This window comes from Macadamia integrifolia, unplaced genomic scaffold (assembly GCF_013358625.1).
Source record: "Macadamia integrifolia cultivar HAES 741 unplaced genomic scaffold, SCU_Mint_v3 scaffold1928, whole genome shotgun sequence".
NCBI lineage: Eukaryota > Viridiplantae > Streptophyta > Magnoliopsida > Proteales > Proteaceae > Macadamia > Macadamia integrifolia.
The window spans coordinates 88,900-95,205 of NW_024868421.1; the positions used below are offsets into that span (position 1 = coordinate 88,900).

At 42.2% G+C, this 6,306-nt stretch overlaps 1 non-coding gene across 1 annotated transcript; it reads right to left on the reverse strand.

Moving 5' to 3' along the window:
- Positions 1-4,436: 4,436 nt before the first annotated feature.
- LOC122065221 lies at positions 4,437-4,543 on the reverse strand. Its single transcript, XR_006135943.1, has one exon. It is a non-coding gene; the product is annotated as a small nucleolar RNA R71 (small nucleolar RNA).
- Between the last annotated feature and the right edge of the window lie 1,763 nt (positions 4,544-6,306).

Consider the following 6,306-nt stretch of genomic DNA (forward strand, 5'->3'; position numbering starts at 1 on the left):
GGTAGGTGCAAGAAGGTCGAACCCTTCGACGGCCCTAGGATTAATAGGCCTCTACTCTAGTACGAGGCTTGGTTCTGCTCCATCGGCTTGTACGAGAGGTTTTCCACATCCAAGGGTCATGGACTTGAGGGATCATGAACAAGTAGGATTCGATCGGTGCCCCCGACCGAGGTAAGGACCCTTGGTCAGGTCTGCTCGGCCTTGGCCGGAGTTCCCAATCGAGGCCATGACCTTCGATCAGGTCAGCTCGGCCTTAGCCAGAGCCCCCAACCGAGGCCGTGACCTTCAATCAGGTCAGCTTGGTCTTAGCCAGAGCCCCCAACTAAGGTAAGGACCTTCGGTCAGGTCCGCACGATCTTAGCTTGAGCTCCCAATCGAGGTGGTGGCCTTCGGTCAGGTTTGCTCAGCCTTAGCCCGAGCTCCCGACCGAGGTTGTGGCCTTCGGTCAGGTCTGCTCGGCCTTAGCCTGAGCTCCCAACCGAGGTAGTGGCCGTGACCTTTGGTTAGGTCAGCTCGGCCTTAGCCAGAGCCCCCAACCGAGGTAGTGGCCTTCGATCAGGTCTGCTTGGCCTTCGCCTGAGCTCCCGACCGAGGTTGTGGCCTTCGATCAGGTCTGCTAGGCCTTGGCCTGAGCTCCCAACAGAGGTAGTGGCCATGACCTTTGGTCAGGTCAGCTTGGCCTTCGCCTGAGCTCCCAACCGAGGTAGGGACCTTCGGCTTTATCCTTTCGTCAAGCTCCCTTCGGCTCTGCCTTGATCAACAACCTTGGTGATGACCGAGGTAAGGACCTTCGGCAAAGCTAAAGCCATCAAATAGGAGAATTCCTAGCAATTGCCGTAAACCAACTTACATATTTTTCATAAGTAAAATCATCTGGAGAGTTTAGGATGAGGAATTACAACTAGAAAATGCTTAGGAGAAAAAAGTTACAAAATATATGTGATTGCTCGCTACTTCACTACTGATAGAATTTTCTCAAGTTCTTCGAGTTCCACGATCGGGGTACCTCTCTCCCCCCATAGTCTCCAGATGATAGGAACCCAATCGTATTACCCTTGAGACTCTGTAAGGACCGTCCCAATTCGGAGCTAGCTTTCCTTGATGCCTCGGGTTTGATATTTCTACCCTTCTGAGGACGAGGTCACCCATTCTGTACTCGTTCTTTCGAACTTTGGAGTTATAGTGCCTCATAACCCTTTGCTGGTAGGCGATGATCCTTTCTTGTGAGGTGTCCCTGACTTCGCTTAAGAGGTCTAAATTCACCCGAAGTCCTTTATCGTTTTCTTCTTTATTGTAGTACTGAATCCGATGGGTTACGGCCCCTACCTCCACCAGAAGTACAGCTTCAGTGCCGTAAGTTAAAACGAAGGGTGTTTCTTCGGTGGTCGATCTCTCAGTTGTGCGGTAAGCCCAGAGGATATTGTACAACTCATCTGCCCATAACCCTTTGGCATCATCCAGTCTCTTCTTTATTCCTTGGAGCAGGGTACGGTTGGTTATCTCTGTCAACTCGTTGGTCAGTGGATACACGACAGATGTTTTCCTGTGATCAATGCCGAGGGCATCACAAAATGATCCAAAAGTCAGGTTGGTGAACTGAGTTCCATTGTCCGTCACCACTACCCGAGGGATTCTAAATCGATAGACTAACGCTCTCTGGAAGAAGTTCATCACATTCTTTTCGGATATCGTCGCCAGCGATTCGGCCTCTGCCCATTTCGTAAAGTAGTCTATCGACACCACTACAAACTTTCTTTGTCTCGTGGCCAGAGGGAATGGGCCCAAGATGTCCATTCCCCACATGGCGAATGGTATCGGGCTTGATAGGGACAAGAGCTCGGTAGAGTGCTACCTAGGGACGGGGGCGAACATCTGGCACTTGATGCAGTTTCTGACTAAAGATTCCACGCCCTTCCTCATTGTCAGCCAGAACAGGCCCTGCCTCAGCACTTTATGTGCCAAGGCCCAGGCTCCCAGGTGTTGGCCGCATATCCCTTCATGCACTTCTTGGAGTGCATACTCGTCATCGGCGGGGTCCAAACACTTGAGGTACGGCACGGTGAACCCTATTTTGTACAGTGTCTCGTTGATGAGCACAATAATGTGTGAAATCTTAGGGATATAAGTGTACATTTTGCCCCACTTTGGATAGTATTACTTTTATATTTCTTGTTTTTTTTTTAGTTTTCAAGTTTACAAGAGAAAGTGCTTAAAGTGAATCAAGAACCAGTCCAAAGGTGGGACCCACTCATTGGTACAACATCCTCTCTCCTACAAAATCCTAAAGATTATTCTCTTTCCTTGCCACCTCACAAGATCTTGAAGATGCTATGCAGAGATTCCTTTCTGATTTAATCAAGATTGCAAGATATTGGTTAATATTGCAAGGAAGGAATAGAATTTGTTAATTTTAGAAACGGATTCTCTCCTTCCTCATACAATATCTTAGAGAATGAGGATTTTTACCAAGATTTTATTTTATTTTATTTTATTTCTTTTCTTAAAGAAGACTTGTAGAAGGAAGGAGGCAAGACAAAAGCCCTATAAAAGCCCCTTCCTCCCCCCTCCTAATTATTATTCCCCTTAGTTTATTTTCTAGTTTATGCTTAGTTTTCTTCTCTCTCTCCCTCTCTCACTCTTTAGTTTTAGTTCTTCTCTATTTTTGCTTTAATCACTTTTGTAATAGTTTTTTATGTCAATTAATGCAAGCACTCTTTTATTCTTATTTAGCCTTTTATGTTTATGATATATGCAATTGAGTTGTAATTTTTTAAGTTATAGTTCTAGGCTTAGATCTAGGTGACAAGATCACGAGCCGTGGAGCAATTTTTTTTTCAAGATTTGTTTTCTCCAGTACTAGAAATTTTAGATTTGGTTTATTCCAGATCTGGTTTTTAGTACTGGTAGTATCTCAAATCGATCAAGTTTTCAGTTCAAGGGTTGAAGTTCAAGTAAGTAGGGTCCTTCAGTAGTCTTCTCTCCCCCCTCTCATTCCCTCTTCTGACTACCCTTTCTTTTTTAATTTAGGATTTTAATTTCAGTGGTTACATTATTGCTATCCCTTTCCCCCAAGGATCATGGCTAGTGTATATATTGGCTTTGCCCCTCCTAGCCATAGAACCATAAATTTATTGCTTTTATTTTAATTGTCTCTCTTTCCCTAAAGCCAAGTAGAGTAACCCTTGTAAGAGTGACTCTCTGGCCAAGTAGGGAAGCTCATATTATGATGCATCCCTCGGGCTAAGTAGAGAAACCTACTTGTGAGTCTCTCTCTAGCTTTATCCCTTTTCTTTTACTTTATTTTTATTTCAGCATTTTTTTTTCTTTTATTGATTTTTTTTAATTGCGTGGGTTGTTTATTTTCAGTTATTTATTTATTTAATTTTAATTACGTGGCTTGTGTCTTTAAATTCTTAGATGACGAATGGTTAGGACGTTATTTTAGATACATATGTTTAGGACGGTAATTAGAATTAGATCATAACCATTAATCAGTTCACTTTCACATTATTAAAAGAAATAAAAAAATAAAGTGGCTGCTCTCCCTGTGTTCGACCCATAGCTACACTGATCTGTATGCTTGCGGTTACATTTTAAATCTCAAACAAGTTTTTGGCACCGTTGCCGGGGAGACAGTTCCATGTTATTTTTCACTTTCTTTTGGTAAATCGGAGTGCTTTGTTTGCTTTGTTTTATATTTTTCCTTTTCTTTTATTGAATTCCTGAGAAGAACAACTTGCAATAATAGTTGTATCAGTGGAGGTCGCCATGCCTCATAGAATGATAAAGACAGGTTTCGCCCTGTAGCAATACCTCAGGAATTGACCTGAGCAACCCCGAATCCCTGTCGGTAAGCTCCCAAAAAAAAATCAAAAAATCATAAAAAAAAAAGGTTTTGCTATCCATTCTTTTGTGCTTGTCTCACTTTAGTTGTGGGTAGTTTTCTGTTGCATGAGTGTTAAGTGGGTACGTAATACTAAGAATCGGTTAGAAAGAAGAGATCCAACAAGTAGTGACCATATACGTTTGCTCTCTTTAAAACCCTTCAATATGGGAGACCAACAGCAAAACCCTTCACCTAAATCTCTGAAAGATAGGTTCTACCCTGCTAGAACAGCCCAACCTTCCTGCATAGTTCTACCACAAGCCCAGGGCAATAATTTTGAACTCAAATCTCAATACATCACTATGTTGCCCCACTTCCATGGTTGACCTCTGAGGATGCATACCTATTTCTAAGGGAATTTGAAGAGGTATGTGTTCTAATTAAGATCCAATAGCTTTCTGATGATGCTGTTACGCTTAGGTTTATCACTTTTGCATTGAAGGACCAAGCTAAGAAGTGGTTGTGTGGGTTACCCACAAATTCCTTAACCTCATGGGAATAGTTCACAGTTGTCTTCCTTTAGAAGTTTTTCCCAACTCATAAGACCAATAAGCTTATAAGTGATATCCTTCAGTTTAGGCAAAAGCCTGGTGAGTCATTTTCCAAACTTATGGAGAGATTTAAGGATCTACTCCAAGAATGCCCTCACCATGGCCTAGACCTATGGCATTTATGTCAAATAATTTATGAGGGTATTGATTACCCAACTAAACAAATGATAGAGTCTATGTGCCCTGAGGGATTCACATCCTTTACAGATGAAGGAAAGGCATGGGAATTCTTACTTGAATTAGCTGACAAAACTAGTGAGTGGGAATCAACCCAAGAGAATGAAAGAACCATAGGAGGAAAAAGATATTTTATGGATGGGATAGTAGCCAAGGAAGCCCATTTGGATAGCCTAATCAAGAGAATTGAGGCTATTGTTCCTAGAGAGCCATCATCAGTCAATTTGATTAAGATTTGTGCTTGGTGTCAGTCCCCTGGACATCTCCTAGAAGAATGCCCCAACACCTCTGGGGGCACTTCTAATGATAGTGTTAATGCCTTATACCAGAATAATCCATATAGTAACACCTACAATCCAGGATGGAGAAATCACCCAAATTTCTCTTGGAATCAGGGCAACCAAGCAGGGCCTTCCAATTTCCATAATCAATGTCAACCTGGACTCCAAAGGTCTCCCTTTGCACAATAATATTTTTCCCAAAATACTTTTCCTAGGTCAAATGTAGGACCTCAGGCTAGTTTTCCTAGGGCCCCTCTCCTATCATCTTATCAGCAACCCCCTGGGTTTACCAACACTGGAGAGGCAAGTAGAATAAGTGACTTAGAAAAAAAAATATAGCCCTCCTTATGACAAGCCATCAAAATCTTACGAGAGAACTCACTCAAGTTGTCTCAATTATGCGTGAGAGGGAGAAAGGAACTTTACCCAGTCAACCAGAGCCTAACCCTAGGCATCATCAGCCTATTAGTTCACAAACATCAACTAATGCACCACTAAATATAGTACAAGGTCAGACCCAACAAGGGCTCTCTAACCAATGTAATGTTGTTTATGCCCTTAGGAGTGGTAGACAGTACCTACAGAGCGTTCCTAAATCTTCCTCATCTATTACTCATGTTAACTCTCCTTCAGTTGAGGACATAAGTGTGCCTCTTGTTTCAGGTTCGTCTGATGAACCTAAAGATTTTTCTGAACCTAAAGATTTTTCTGAAACTAAAGATGATTTGGTTGAGGAAACCAAAAATGATTCTTCTGAATAAGGGCAAATCCCTAACAGTCCTTATGTTCATCCTATCCCATTTCCTAATCGCTTGGTAAACAAAAGGAAGACTGCTTCCATGGACAAAATTTTAGAAGTCTTCAAAAAGGTAGAAGTGAACATCCCTCTTTTGGATGCCATATCCCAGATCCCCGCCTATGCAAAGGTACTAAAAGATTTGTGTACTCACAAACGTATCACTAGTGTGCCCAAAAAGGCGTTCTTGGCAGGTAACATTAGTTCCATAATTACTCAGCCTATAGCAGCTAAGTATAAGGATTCAGGGAGCCCTACCATATCTTATGTCATAGGCAACACCTATATTGAACATGCCTTACTTGACCTTAGCGCAAGTGTGAATATTTTACCTTACCATGTGTACAAGCAACTAGGATTAGGAGAATTGAAAGGCACTGGAACTACTCTTCAGTTGGCAGATAGGTCTGTTAAGATTCCTAAAGGAATGGTTGAGGATGTCTTACTAAAGGTGGGGGAATTTATTTTCCCTGTTGATTTCATTGTGTTAGATACTAAGCCCTTCTCAACCAAGGATGAGATCACAATAATTCTAGGAAGACCATTCTTGGCTACCAGTAATGCATTAATCAATTACCGGAATGGTTTCCTAAGATTATCTTTTGGTAACCAAAC